We start from the raw sequence: 15,965 nt of genomic DNA, 5'->3' as shown, positions 1-15,965 counted from the left end.
TCAGTGCAGATACTGTATCAGTGAAGATATTATACATCTTATTTTAAAATACCCTTATTAGTAAAATGGGTGTTTCATTTGAACGGGGAACAGCTTCCTCTGAGCTAAGCTTAAGCTCAATCTGTGTTACTAATAGCTGAGGAAAAAAACATACTAATTGGTATTTCTTAACTGATGTTTGCAAGTTTTGCCTTTCCACCCTGAACATCAAATAGTTTTTATATGTGTTTTTCCTTATCTCAGAGGAAAGATTAATGCTAACAAGAGGTTCTACATTTTATTAAGGTTTAATCAGGATGCAGTGAGTGAAGACAGAGAGTAAATAGTTCAGAAATTCAGAGAGTGTTATATTTTGATAATGCAAAGTAGGTTAAAGTATCTGGATTTTGTGCTCAGTACAATGTTTTCAGGCAGAATGTGGATTTGGATGGTGACACATTTTGGTATTTAGAAGGAACATAAGCTCTCCTGTCGGAGGAGCACGTTGCAAATGTGAAATAAGCATTTGTCTCTAAAAACCTTTCTTAATATTGTAAGTTTTGGTTTTATTTAAAGCCAAATAGAATCTGCTGTGTGATAGTTTGATACACAGACATGCTTCTGTAATGCTCCCCCCAGCTCCAGCATTTATAACCACCTTTTGCTTTCAAAGGAAAACGATAGGCTTTGATATGATTCTAACTGAGTGAAGTTTTAAAACATGTTTTTGTCTTTCAGTCTCCTGAGAACATTTTTTCTGAGTGACTCCGGCTTCCAGACACATTTGCCATGAGAAGGGTTCCAATCCTTTCCTGTATTTGCCCTGAGTCATGAATGGATATGTGTGATGCCTGCAAGTAAAACTGGTGAGTTGTCAAGGCTGAGTTTGCAGTAACTCTCACTTATTCTTTCTTACCAATTATCTTTCCCTCATTTTTTTTCTTCCCTTTTTAATATGGTGGGAGGGGGTTGTACTGTCTGTGTTTACAGACAAGTCACCACTATTCTTAAAAAAACCCAAAGCAACCTTCATTGGCATGAAATAGCAGAAATATCAAATATTACCTATGCAGAAAAAATACTCCTTTCCTTTCTTTCTTCTCTTCATCCTCTGAATTCTATGAACTGCAAGGGCTTTGGTGGTGAAACTGGAGTTCATTCATGCAGGCAAATCCTGACCAAAACTGAAGTCTTGCAGACAGATAGGATCTAAACCAAGCTTGTGTGGGCAATTTGTGTTGTGATGAAATATGGATATGGAGAGGTCTCCTTGCCATCGTGTGTCACATGGTGGGTTCTCAAAGGAGCCATTGCCAACAGACAATCAGCTCCAGCATTTGCTGCACTTGCATCCCAGTGACAAAATGGTGTCACTGGTACACAGGAGAGCTGTCCTGCTGTGTGTGCTTCACCTTGGTGCTGCTGCCCAGCCTGGGGGACACGGGGACAAAACCTTCAACAGCCTGTTTGGATCAAGATCAAGAGGATGCTGGAGTGAGACCCCTCCTCTGTTAAGGGCCTGTTGCCTTTCCTGGTGGGGTTACCCCCCCTGAGAAGCCCCCATGTCCCTTTTGTGCTATGCAAGGGGTGGTTGTGCCTTTTCCTGCTGTCCCCATCCCTCAGGAACCTGCACGGGGAGCTTTCCATGCCCACTCCTCTGATCTGCCTCCTCCTGATTGCCTCTCTTCATAACTGGGGTGAGAGGAGGGGCAATATTAGTTTGGGAAAACAAGAATCATCTCATTCTGCAGCAAAACTGGGAAGTCTGTGTAAGAAATCTTTCAAACCCAGGAAATCTGCATAATTAAATTGTGTAGGAATTGGGAGCACAAATTGTTTTTTTAAATAAATTCAGGTTTCTATTATATATTTAATATCCCTCTGTGTGTTGGAAAGTGCATTTCAATTCAAAGATTATAAAACCCGAGAAATTCGTACATCAGTGAATTGTGATTATTTTTTTTTTCTGTTTCAATTTTTTTTTTTTCCAGAGGTAGCATAATTACCATGTCATTTAGCAAAGATTATAATAGCTGCTCAGTTTTTACCGACTGGTATAGTAAACAGTTGAATAAACCCATATGGCAGCTCAAAGTGTGCATGGAGGAGAGGGATTCTTACCATTTCCTTCATGTCTGAATTACCAGCCTCACTGACACGACCGAGATCCTCAAATGGGGACCAACTCCAGACTTCTCCAGTCATGCAAAAATTTCTCACTGCTCTCTCATATATGAATCAATTGATTTTAATCAGGGTGGTTAGGTAATTAATTATTTCTTTGTGCCTATAAAGTATGCATGGGAAACGTGGGGTTATATGCAAGGTACATGCCTCGATTTAAAGCACCCTGTGCATTTGCTTAATGCCTCTTTTGTAAATGTAAATAATGCCTGGGGTTAGAATCTCAATATCCAGGTACTGTTAAAGATAGAGGCCCTTCTAAGGCTGGCATGGGTGAAGTGTGCCATCTCTGGGTGCTGTGACAGCCCCGTGGCACTGCTTGTAGTGGCACTTTGTGTCTGGTCTCAGGGTGGCAAACAGAAGGACCTGAGGGTTTCAAAGCATCCACTTGAAATACCAGGTTGAATTATGGAGGTGTGGAGCTATGGCCAGCCAGCATCTGGAGTAAAGACAAAGTGTTGAAGTAACGTGCCCTCTGGATATCTTCACTATTAAAAAATAAAAGCAATGAGAAGAAGGATTGTTAACTCCCTCCAAATGCTGGCTTGAACAAAGAAAAAGACTCATGCTACTCCCCCTAAAATTCACTTACTTCCAGTTATCTTAAAATTTTCATGTCACATAATAGCTTTAAAATACCTTCTGAATGCATTAGACTCTCTAGGTGCCTAGGAAATATTGCAGAATAATAATACGAAATGACCAAGCATTGAGCATTCCCACTGGAAAGGAGCAGTTGGCCCAAACTGGTGCTTGTGTTCATCTTAACCCTGATGTACGACCAGCCCTCCACCATAATTCTATCAAGAGATGGTAAGTTGCCTAGCAATGTGCTGACTGCAGAGGGTACGTGTCGAGCTAATTCAGTTTTTGTTCTCATTTTCCTTGAGAGTTCAGCTTAAAGGAGTGATCCTTTCTCCAGCTGCAGCAAGAGCCACTTCTCGGCCGTCTCTCTTGTTCCCCACTCGAGTGTCCCTGGTGATGTCAGGAATTCATTCACCGCCGTGCACGCCTTAAAGGTTTCCAGCTTATTGAGTAGCCAAATGTGGTTTCTGCTGATTGTGTTGACTGAATACGTAGGGCCTTTCGAAGAGGCAAGGGTTTTATTTAAAGCAGAGAGTTGAGTTGTATACCATTTTATGGCAGGCAAAGGTCATCTGGGGTAAGCAGCCAGAACAGCGAATTGCCTCATTGCAGCACCTCGGAAAATGAGAGAGAAAGATACAGTAAGAGGTTTTAACAAATTGCTCGTAGTTATGAATTTTTAAAGTCGAGGAGCTGGTGCTGTGTACGTTTTTAAATTGGAGATAACCGTGCTTGTAGGATAAATTGAGTTAAGAAGGGAACAAATCAAAATAATGGGGTGGTATAAAAGCCTGGTGGTGCTGCCGGCGGCGCTGAGCACCGAGCGGACGGCGCGTCAGGGACCTGCTGTGCCCCTGCCCTTCCCACAGATTGTGGGCACCTTTCCTAACAGTGCCCCTCTCCTCCTTCAGTCCTCCCCTCTGGTGGCAAAAAGGGCTGGATTTGCCCTGTGGTGCTTCTGGTGATACCCAGGGAGCAAGAGCCAGAGGGGTTTGTCCATGGAACAGGGATGGGTTCTCCTGGGTTGTGCTAACCCAGATGGGTGTCACTGGGGTGGAGGGAACTCAAGGAGCCCAGCCTGGCATCCCCTTGCAGAGTTGCTTAGAGGCAGAGGTGGCAGCAGCCCAGAGATGTCACTTCTGTCCTTGCAGGTTCTCCTTTGCTCCTTCTGGCATCAGTGGCTCCAGAAAGACTTTGTTTTTCTGAAACTTTTCTGTCCGTGGAACTTTCTCTGTGGCAGGGGGAGGAGAGAAGAAGTAATTTTAACAATTTAATAAAGTACATAATGTAAGTTTTATAAGCTGGTGTGAATGCTCCTAAGTATTTTGGTCTTTTTTCATAACACAATGAACCTAATATTGGTAAAAATACAGATCTTAGCTGCCACCATAAAGAGAGGCTAGATTTAATAAACAGTTATGAATGTTGGCAGCTGCCTATCAGATTGTATAACATCGGCTATAGCACATGAAGACAGTGTCAACTTACATTTTATCTCAGAAGTATTTTCAAAGCATTTATTTTGCTTTCTCTTGAGTCCTTAACCTAATTCAAGTTATATAATTGGCGGAATATTTTTCCACACCGCTAATTGGCTGGGTGCCAGCGTGGAAACCATTGTATGACTTGATGATGATCAGGAATTAACATGACATTTGCGTGGTGGTAATGGAATACATTAGTAATGTAATTCATGACTGTAAGAAAGAGACCATCATCTCCCACCTCTGATCAGCAGGAGGGGCTGGGAGGATGATGAAATGCTCCCAGCAGGCACCTCACAGCAGTGGCTGGCCAATCTCGATGTCAAATTTAGTTTTAAATTCTTCAGACAAAGCTGTAATGCTTACCAATTAATTACTACAAATGTCAATTAAAAATCTACCAAATAATGCAGTAAGATTAAATTTCAATTAAAAAAATTACATTTAACAAGGAAGATACAACATTATTTTAATGAATTCTGCTGAAGGTGACAGTTTATCTAGATATATTTATACCGTGTAGGTGGATCTAAATTCATTGGATGATGTTAACCATGTTACTCAGTGTACATATTAGTTTTGAAAATTATTTCGACTTTGGCTATGTCCTGGAGGAGCTGGGGCATCAGGGGGCATTTCTCATCACCGGGAGAAGGGGGAATTTCACGCCTTCTCAGTAAAAAAATTATTCTCACACCTAAAATGAAGGCTTTAGTGCAGAATTCTGTCTTGACCAAATTTGTGGTATTTTTCATTGCTTTATATTTAGAAAAGCAAATTGAGCATTTTTGTTGTGGCAATAGAGCAAGCCCTGACTTTTCTACATCTATAATGATTTCTTGGGACAGGTTTTCAAGTAATCTGTTTTATCATACAGATAATACCTATTATGCCAATAAATCACATAACAGGAAAAGATTTGCTTTGGGAAGGTGGTAAACTTAAATTCCTGAGCAGAGCTTTTATCTGCAAGGCTTTGCCCTGGCTCGGTAGAGGTTGTGAATGGATAATTAAAATCTCCTCGTTGATACTTGAGATATTTTGAACCAGGAGTGGCACAGCAGAGATGTTGTGGGGCATGTGAAGTTGTGAGTTTGCAGGTGTGTGTACCACAAACTCTTGTAAAGCACTTGTACCTCTCTGGATGCAGAGTGCTGACAGAGCAAAGTGGGGCTTGTGGCTGGATTTTTTTGTGGCAGCAGCTTTGTTTTCATTGCTCAGGGCAGTTTTTAGGCTGATGGAGATTGAGGTGCTTTGGGAAGGCGTGAGTGCCTGCAGTCACCAGCACGGCACAGGGGCAGAGCTGGGCTGTGCAAAGTGGCTATCTGGTTTGAAAGTATTTATGAGATCTGAAAAATACTTTATCAGCTTCCTTGAACTTCTTTTCTGAGAGCTTTTATTATGTTTTCACACCGTCACGTCTAGGTGAGAGGGAAGACGTAATTGAAGGAGCAGATTTTATGTGTCAAGCCAGCATGGAAAGAAGTCCCTCTCAGGGACTAGAGGCTCCTTTTCCTTGGCACTGTTGTGTCTGGAGCTATCAAATTTCAGCAGGTTTTAACTTAAAATAAAATATAGAAAAATACGATGTGCATGGAGAAAATCAGAGAAGCCAAACAACTGCTCATGGCAGGTTAAAGTAGTGATATTCTCTTTAGTAGACAGGTCCCTTAGATGCTGCTCAGGCTTTGCCCATTGGTGGGTGAGTGCAGCAGGCATGATCTGTCTCACTGCTGCAATTCAGATACCTCTGGGTATTGGTAACAGCTTTACAGGATCATAACTGCTTTGTGCTATTATCTGATAAAGCTATCACCAGCAGGAGATGGGAGACAGCCTTTTTTTTTGCTATAAGGGTCTCAGAAATGGATGATGTAGAAGTGCAAGAGCAGTGGAAACATTCTCTCACCAGTCCTCACAGACAGAAAGGTGATGGAGAGGAAGTTAGAGCAAGGCAGAATCATTTCCTCACCAGCAGCCAGAAAGCTTTAAACAAGGAGGCAGAGGGGGAAGAGTGGGAGCATGTAACACCTTTCTGCCAGGAGATAATGGTGTGAGGAGCTTGTGGGTTTGGGGCACCCACTGCTCAGACAATTAGGTGGCAGCTGGAGCTCCTGCTCTTAAAAACCATCTTTGCAGGGGCTTTCAGCTGTGCACAGGACCAGTCATTTTCTGATTTGAGTCCCTGGAGGAAGCTCTTGCTCTGGCTGCTGTTTGAGAAGAGGTGTACTGCACAGCAGGAGCACTTTCTGCATCCCAGGTTCTGCTGCTCCCATGAAGAGCTTGTGCCCATCCCAAGCACTCTTGGTGTCTGGGCTCCTCATTGGGGTGTCCCACAATGAACCCTGAGCCCATCCTGAGCACGTGAGGTAGTGTCTGGTCTCCTCCAGATTTCTTTTTGCCTTTGGTAGGGAAATGCTTCTTTATTTCTGTAAGAGTTGGCCAAACACCTTGAAGGAAGAGTCTTTGACTTTGGAGAAAATATTTATATCTCTTTGAGTTTTTCCTTTTTTTTTCCTTAGTGTAGGGTTATGTCAGCTGTATTACATTGAGGGAACACTCAGCTGGGGGAGGAAACTTAAATAAGCTGCCCTCATGTTGCCAGTTTATTCCCAGCTTTCATCCACTGATTTACATGCATCTGAAATAAAAATACCCAGACTTCAGTAGTTTGTTTACCTTTGCTGGTTTCACTGTGGGGCGACCTGAGGAGATGTAGAAACTGTTCTGGCTCTGACATTTGCATGAGCTGTGAGGTTGGGTGAGAGGAGACAGACGCTGTGCAAAGGGAAAAGGCAACAGGGTTTATGAAGTCTTTGTCTTACCCTGGTTTATAATATTTAGACAAAAGCAAATATCTCCAGGGAGGCCTTGTGAAATGAGAGAGCAGAGGAAGCTCTACGAGCTGATGGCAGATTCTGTCCTCATCAGGTGGGGTTGGGTGGTGGGATGCTGAGGAGGGGGCTGTGAGGGTCGGGCACACACTGGGGGGGTCCAGCATTGCTGGGGGAGCAGGATGTGGACTTAAAGCACTTGTGTAGGACAAAGTCTTTATACTGTCATCATGACAGTGCTCCAGTGGGGAACAGCCTGAAATGCTCTTTGTCTTCATTAATACTTCTTCCCAGCAGAGCCTTTAGAGATCGTTCTCACGTTCAGATATACAAGGAAACCGAATATAGAGTTGTTTGTCATGAAAATCCCATTTATACACAGAGGCTGTAAAATCCCAGATGCTGAGCATGGAGGGAGGCTGCTCTGTCATCAGCCAGTCAAGGGGAGAGTTGACTGTAAAACTGGGCTGTAATTCCCTCTTGACAGGGGTGTGGTGGTTGTGTCTCCAAACAACTTCGAGAGCCTGCCCTGCCAAGCCTTTATGGATTTTGTTCTCACAAGCCAGGTAATAGATAAGTCTGAGCAAGGAGATAGATACAGATATAGATATATATGAAAGGAAGACCTTTGCTCTAGGAAAATATCCATCATCGCTTTTTAAAGTCTGGTTCGGGATTTCAGCGCATCTGAAGCTTTTGGGGTCCTTTTCTTGCAGAGGAGGTGCCGTGGGCCTGGGGCTGCTCTTGACAGCTCCCAAGCATTCAATATCCCCTTGATCCCGGGGCAGCAGGATGTGACCCTCACAGAAAGACAGATGGCACTGGGGAGCTTGATGCTTATTGTTTTCAGCAGAGCTCCACTGGAACCAATAAAGTTGCCGCCACCACTGCTCGGAGCAAAAGTGGCTGCAGCTGAACAAGAGACACAAAATTATCAATTAAAAAAGACATCGCCAAGCCCATTATTTTACTGTTGGAAAAACATCCTCCTTCCCAGTCTTGTTTTTTCCCCACATGGAGTGAATCTTTGGGATATTAATGATCCACTGTCATGTTTGTTTAACATATTTTTTTGGCAATGCCTTTTTAGGGTGGAAGCCTGAAGTTTTTTTCCATGTGTTTCAGCTAGGGAAAACTCCCTGTGTCTCAATGGGGCCTCTTCTGAAACAAATGAAGACTAATTTTTCTCAACTTAATTGGGAATTTCATCTGAATAAACAGAGAAGGGCCCGGGCTTTGTTTATATAAAATATCATGAAATGCTGTTCTGCTGAGCAGCTGAATTGCTGCTGGCAGGCTGGTTCTCACCCATGAGATTTCTCATGGAATTGGTGGCCAGAGCCCTCCACAATGGCTCAGTTCTCACATGGACCACCACGACCCCATGGTCTTCCTGCCTCATCCTTTGCTTTTCCTGGATCACTGCAGGCACTTGAGCACAGCTTGGGAGCTAAAGACAGTGTCATTTTGGGAGATTTGGCCTTAACCTGAAATTGCCATGTTTTTGTGGGTTTTAGTCAAACCTTAATACTACTTCAGCATAATGTTTTTGTGGTTTTATGCTCTTACAGTTTTTTACAGTGTTTCTTTCAAATTCTGTCACTGAAGTGTATGAGAGTTGACAAGTGTAAATATGTAGTTAGACAATTTCAAAAGTGTATTATTTACTGATCGACCATAATGGCTCCAAAGGAACCATTATACTCAATCATATCATGTCACTCTGTGGCACTTATTATGATGGTAATATGGATATGCATATTATTTTTTTTTTTAAAGCATGAGAAGCGTTATTGTGCATGTGTAAAAGCTGTTTTTAATTGTCAGTAATGCTCTGAGCTTTTTTTAATACCAAGAATTTAAACCACCTATGGCTACCAGCTTGCAAATCGTGGAAGCAAAAATCCACGTCTTCAGGAGGATGGAAAAAGCCATGCTTGATATTTGCAGCAATGCAACTGTGCATCTCCTTAATATGGCTCTTCTATAGCTTTGTTAGATCCGAGGGCAACCTAGAACCCTAACCTGAGAGCTTGGCAGGTAAAAGCTTTCCATTTTATCTCTGCAGCTTTCATCTGCTCCTGCAAGCTCTTTCCCTACTTCCTAATTGTGTTTGCAACATTGGCAAATGGGCGGTCTGAAAATACCACGCAGTGCAAGTCACGTTAATTCAGGGACCTTTTTTCTTTAAGGTGTCACAGAAGATGTCTTTTTGTAGCACCGGAGCAGAGAAAGGAGGAGAGAAGGCAGAATGAGAGCAGAATGTGAACACTGAGCCATGTAAAATAAAAGAAAGAGACAAGCAGAGAGCTGGGAGGGCTAAATATGCTCCAGCCTTTCTGAAGAGCTGGTTTCAGGAGAGAGAAGGAGAGAGAGAGGGAGGCAAGAGAGCGTAAGCAGGAGCTTGCTTGCTGGAAAATGTCTTTTGTGGAGAAGATGGGAGGAGAGTTTGAGTTTTAGTGACTAGAGGTGAGGAGCTAAGGTGCGAATTTGGCATGGCGCACGGCAAATCGATCGCGGAGCAATAATTAGAGAGAGGAGGAGGAATCAGAAGTGTTTCTTAACTTAGAAACAAGGATGTGACTGGCTGCTGGCTGTTGCTACTTGGAAGCAGGTAAAAAAGAAAGGAATCTGTTGGGCAAAGTCCTCACTGCAGAAGACGCATTGAGGGTGAAATCCAGATTGTGGTTGTTGGAGAGAGATGTGGGAAAGGAAAAAACAATGTTGTCCAGGAGGTCTGCGTTGTCCAGCAGGGCAGTGACCCCTCTGCAGGAGCTGTTCTGGTGCTGAGTCCTCCCTGGGTGTGTCAGTGGGAAAACCTCCCACTGGAAATGCATTTTCCTGCAAATATGGAAGATTAACCATAAGGTGCTAGAATGAGCCAGATTTGAGTAGTTCAGGACAAGAAGGACATACAGTCTTGAACTGGTAACAGCCAGATTTCCTTGCAATAGTTTTTAAATGAATAAAAGTAACTTTTTTTTTTGTGTGTGTGTGTGGTTGGGGTTTTTTTGGGGTGTTATTCTTTTTGGGATTTTTTGTTTATTTGTGTTTTTGTTGTTGTTGGGTTTTTTTGCTAATTCTGCAGTAATCTTAACCTTGGCTCTCTTTCTGAAATTGTATTAAAGTTGTTCTCTTTTGAAATACTGAGCAAGAAACATAAAAACAAATAAATGTACTCTTACTATTTCTGTCCTTGACCTACATAAACAGCTGTATAGTCAGACTCAGTCTTGTATTTGTGAAAAGTCTGGGGCAACATAATTTTTGAGTTGGTTCCTGGTTAGAAAAGTTACTTATTGAAGTCTCCTCACCCAAACCATGAAATATTGCTGTTTCTTCTGGGATCATTACTTTAATATTCTGAATAAATTGTATAACTGCCGATTTGTATAAGAGGGTGGAATTTATGAAGCTACAGTGCATTTGTACACACACATGCACTAGCACACAACACTTGTTGATGATTCAGAGAAGGAGTAGAGTAATTCAGCTCTTGGACTGCCTCACGTGTGATTGGCTTCCTTTCTGGGGGACTTATTTTAGGGAAAAATCAATGTCAACTGAAAAACATTCCATTCTGAAAAGACAAAAATTCCCCTACTTGTGAAAATGTGTCTTGGCAGCTGATTTAACTTATGATACAAGATTTAACACTTTTCACTAAACATGAATTTTTTACCATGGCAACAGCTACGTTACGGGCCACATGTTGGAGACTTGCATGTTGTTGCAGAAACTTGTAGCCCTCCACATTTAGCTGAGTCCTTGTTTCCACCAGCAGAAGGAGCCCACCCCTGCAGCTGTTTTGGGCACAGAGCTCCTGGTGGGGCCCGTGGGCATCCCCCTAACCCCAGCAAGGTGATGTGTACTCTGGGTGATGTGTAGGCAAAGCACTTGATGACAGAATAACCCAGTAAAACTCATGTTTTTGCCTCCAATTTGTCTTGCCAGTGGCAGGGTGGGAAGAGCTTTCTAAGAATCCCATTTCTCCAGATTCTCTCTTCCCTGTACCCCTCCCCATCACCCTACAGACATGGACAGCTCAACCCCACTTTTCCACGTGCAGTAGCAGTTCTGCCGTGTCCCCCAGCCCAGCTGGTTTAGGACAAAGCTAGAGAAGGGTTAGGCAGAAAGTCCTGTTTCCAGAGGTGAAAAATCTCAGTTCAGGTGTTTCTTGTACCTTTCTCTGAAGTGTCTGGTCTTGGCCATTGCTAAACAATGACCAAACATGTTAGTGTGCCTTTCTGAGCACTGCTGAGACCTTTGCCCTTTTTCTTTCATTCAAAACAGCCCAATTTAAATGAAACCAGCTATGCAAAGCAGAAGCTTGACATGATGGGGATACTCATCCCCATCAGTTCTGGGCTGTGGTGGCACAGTGAAGGTTGTCCTCTACACACCCAGTTCTGCTGGTCCAATGTCCCCAGAACAGCTTCTTCTCTTGGCTGTAAGACTGGTTTAAATATGGCCTTTACTTGGTGTGAATTCTCCAAGCTGTGCTGGTCCAGAACTTAAATAATTTGTTCTCTTTTTAGCATCATGTCTTTTAAAGGTGTTATATTTGTTTCCATTTTGCGTTAAATTAAAATTAAATAGCTCTGCTTTGTAGATGTAATAGTGTACAAATATATCTATTTTTAAATCCTTTTAGCCCATGTCTATGTGACTAAGAAAAAAGTAGCAGAGTAGGGGCCTCTGATTTTTGTTTTACTTGAATCAAACACCCTATTGGGATTTCAATTATAAGTGAATGTTACACTTGTTTGTTACTAAGGTGACTACAGTGTCAAGGTTATGTGGATGTTGTAGTATTATGAATGCAGAAATAATGCAAAAAAGAAAAATAGTTATGTTGGCTAAAGTCATCTTATTCCTATAGCATAAAGTTGCACACTGTCCTACATTTCAATTCTTGTTCTATTAAATTACCTGTTTAATAATTTGAATCCAGTGTTATTTTTATATTATATTGCAAATGTGTGACTGTGAGGTTATTTTTAAGATATATTTATTAAGGGAATGAATACAATAAGACAAGTCATTGCAGCCCACATACAGTTCCTTGACTTCTCATTTTATGATGTTTCAATTGCATATGATTATTGAATATAAGTTTTAACTTTTATGGGGTTTCATTAGAGATGCATCTGTGTAGAGAGAAATTCAGTAGAATCTGATATTTTTTTTAAGCTCTGAAAGTCTAGTAAGATGGAGCATAACTCAATCTTCTGACTTTGATGTTGGGTGCACAAATTATGGAGTCTTCAAGGGCTTAGCAGGGCTGCAGTGGAAATTTGCTGCTGATGGGGAGAGGTCTGTGTGTTTGGGGTGTGTAGACCAGAGCATCTCAAATGAAAGGTCTTTTTTTTCTGCACAGGACAAAGAGAAGAGGTGATATCCTTGCTTGGAGCCAGGACTTGCATGAGATGCTTTTTGCTGCTGTGGGATTCAGCACTCTGGTGGAGAAATATGGTTTCAGTAAATCCATAGTGTTTTCTTCTTAATAGAGGATCTAAGTAAAATGAACTCCTCAAAAACCAATATTCAAAGGAATCTTAGTGAGCAAGTGCTGAGAAAACAACTTTTGGGGCACATTTAAAGGAAATGAGTAAATTTACCCTGTGGTTAAATGCTGCACTGCTTTGTGTGAATACTAAACAGGAACATGTTCCATCAAGTACAGTTTCTCCATAATTTATTAGCATAATATGTTTGTTTTTAATGAATAGGAATGTAAACATTTATAATGGAATGATCATGTCTCCTAGCTGGAGGAAACCCTGTTGAAAACTATTAGTGCCATTATCTGTTTGGGGAAAAGTTATTTCATGATACAGATGATTTCTTTCCAAACATTAACTCTCATAAGGTTGCAAATCCAGATCCAGAGAAAGGCATGGGAGAAAGTATCACGGGTGACTTGAATGCAAGACTTCAAAAATCTCTTCTTTGTGATTCAAGCTGTGGCTGGGCCTCATGTCCTTGCTTACTTTTAAGTATTTTCTGCTGATGGCTTCTCCACTTGCAGGGTGGAAAAGCTGGATTTGCCTTACCTCAGAGCAGAAAATACCTCAGCTTTATTGGGAACCTGGTTCTTCCCTGTGGAGAGAGAGAGGAGGGAAGGGCAGTGGCAGTGGGGAGCACTCTGTGCTTTCATTCTGATGTAGAACATCATCCCCAGGAAAATGGTGTTCCTGGGCCATGCCTCCTCCCACAGCAAGGGAAAACAGATGAAAAGCAATGAAGCACACAATTACATAATGAAAAACAATAAAGTGCATTTTTTAATATGTACTACTAGTGACCAGATAACTTTATTAAAAAACTAAATGTGATTACATTTCCAAGTATTGTTCTGTGTGATAAACTCCAGGGAAAAACTGACGAACAACTTAGAGGGAGAAGACTTCTTGTTTAATATAAACCTCAGACTTTGAAGTGACACATAGCAGGGAATAAATGTCCATCATCTATCAAATGAGGTTTGAACGGTTTAGGTCACACTAGACAAACACTTCTCACCCTAAAACCTTCTTTTCATCTTCATTCATCAACAACACCTTAAGCTTGTGCCCCTCTTTTTCTTTTCCACTCTCTCAAAAAACAATAATCTACTTGATGCCTACAAATCACTTCTGGCTGGCACTCGTTAGGCGAGTTATGAGCTGTGGCTGCTGCTGCTCCCTTTGGAGCTGCCTCCTGTGCAGGGAGGAGAGGGGGTTGGAGGTTTGGGAAGAGGAGGAGGAGGAGGAGGGAGAAGTGCTGCAGAAATGGTGGCTGTAGACAAGGGAGGCAGTGAGCAGAAAGCTGAGTGAGGTAAGAGACACAACTGGCAAGGAGGATTCCTGCATGGCAGATCCCTTCTTGAGCTGGAGATGGGAATCAGTGGCTCTGCTGCTGATTTTGCTCTTGCATGTGTAACTCCAAAACAGCCGGGTTTTTAGCCTTAAAACACAAGGGCAAACATCCATGGGCAGGCTGGAGAGGTTTGTGCGTCTTCTGAAGATTCCCCAAGCTGCCCTGATGGGTGCTTAGACCCAGAAGCTCATCTTCAATTTGCCTTCTTAGTCTCAGGCTAACTGACATCACTGTGCCTTGTAATTTGTGCCTGTTACCTCCTCTGAAGTCCTTGCCTGGGCTGTGCATGAGGTGCTCAAATCACATTTCCTAGTAGGAAATATCCTCTCTTGCACTAATCCTTGTCCAAAAAATCCTAATTTTGATTTCTTAGCCTTTTCCAAGTTACAGGACTCCTCTTGGATTAGTTTTCCTATGGCACAGTTTCCCCTCCTTACACTGCTTGCTTGTTCCTTCTTCACTGGTTCTTTTTTTATTTCAAATATACTCTTCTGACTCCATCCCCAGCTGCCTGGAAGTGACTTGTTGAGCAGCTCAGTCCCCTGGTTTTCAGAGTCCACAGAGTATTTTCTCTTGTTTTCTGCCTTCCTCCTTTTTTTTCCTGTGGTTTTGGGAAATAGTCTGGCAGACACAATTTCCTCACAACCACTGGTTGATGTTACTCCATGTGACTGCAGGGGATGTGAGCAGCACCAAAGATCTGCTCGAAGGCAGAATTTTGTGTGGAAATTTCAAGGAGAACTTGGGAGGGCACAGAGTGTCTAGGGGAGAGAAGCCAGCATTTTGATTGCAACATAACTTGATTTTTATCCCCCATCTCAGTTTTAAACATTTCTTCATCTTATTCTAATGTGGGATTTGGATGGTGCCACCGTCCGTGGTGTTGTGGCCCAGCATCAGGGACCATGGTCTGTCACCCCCTCAGCCCATCCCTGGCATCTTGGAGTCGCTGTCCCTTGCTCAGCACCTTCTGGACATAGTCTCAGGGGAGTTTGGGGTATCATTAACCTTTGAAATATTTCACAGTGATGTAAAATCCTCAGGGAATGGCTGGTGGTGGGGTGGGGGAGCTCCAGGTGATCAGGGGGGACCAGGAAATCTGCAGCCTCATTAGTGAGGGAAGGAGGATTCACCCATTTGTGGGAACTGGTCACACATCGTGGAGTATCACGAGGTAAGCCAATTTCCTACCCCAATACCTTCTTTTCCACTTCTCTCCTTTGCAGTTTCAAAACCATAAATCACCTATTTGAAATATATTTAAGGAGAAGAATATTTTCCCCTGCATTCCCACTTAATGCTTTGTAGCGAGTTGGGATCATTCATGTGCTAAAGCAAGAGAAAAATTCTTCTTTGATACTGTGTCTTCATTTTAGACAGTTTCCTCTTTTACTCAGTTCTTAGATGATAATTCTGAGTCCTTAGATGCTGCTCATTCTGTCACAAAAAGAAAATGCAAAACAGGATATTTTAATATTAGTAATAATGAATGTTTACATGATTAGCTCAATTACTTTGTTCAGTTTGACATTTTGTCATTGTGGACCTGTCTTCCTCTCTCTTTTAAAGTGCATTAGTAGTGATGGGAAGTGCAGGGGTGGGGCTGTGATCTGGGTCTTGCTGAGCATCTCCCTGGTAGGAACAGGGATCCTTACCCCTTACAGCACCTACCACCTCAGGCAGACTTAACAACACGTCTCCTTGCCCTGGACTGATGTGGACATTTAATTAAACCCCATTAAAATACAAGTCTTCGAGAAGTGTTATCCTAAAATTACATATTTTGCCAGTAATGTGAAAAAGATGCATCTTCTGTGTGGCCCTTTAAAGTCTGTACGAGACTGGGTCATTCACTGGTCTAGAAATTCTCCTTTGTGAATCACCTCTGTGTTATAAAGATGAGTTGTTCATCCAACCAGTAATTGCTGTTGTCTGACACATTTATTTTACAGATTTTGCGTGTACGTAGTTAGGAAAAATATTGTTCTTCAAAGATAGTTTTTGGCCAAAAAGAAAAAGAGAGTTGTGAAGGTTCTGG

General features: G+C 42.3%; 1 protein-coding gene across 5 annotated transcripts in view; it reads left to right on the top strand.

The window, feature by feature from the left end:
* FOXP1 (forkhead box P1) overlaps positions 1 to 15,965 on the top strand; it is a 377,944-nt gene that overhangs the window by 44,684 nt on the left and 317,295 nt on the right. For all 5 annotated transcript variants that reach the window (XM_064433062.1, XM_064433035.1, XM_064433036.1 and 2 more), the window contains one exon: positions 718 to 845. The gene's annotated coding sequence lies outside the window, so the exon portion shown is untranslated. The remainder of the gene's footprint in view (positions 1 to 717; positions 846 to 15,965) is intronic.

This window comes from Passer domesticus, chromosome 9 (genome assembly GCF_036417665.1).
Source record: "Passer domesticus isolate bPasDom1 chromosome 9, bPasDom1.hap1, whole genome shotgun sequence".
Classification (NCBI taxonomy): domain Eukaryota; kingdom Metazoa; phylum Chordata; class Aves; order Passeriformes; family Passeridae; genus Passer; species Passer domesticus.
This window is presented reverse-complemented; position numbering and strand designations above follow the sequence as displayed.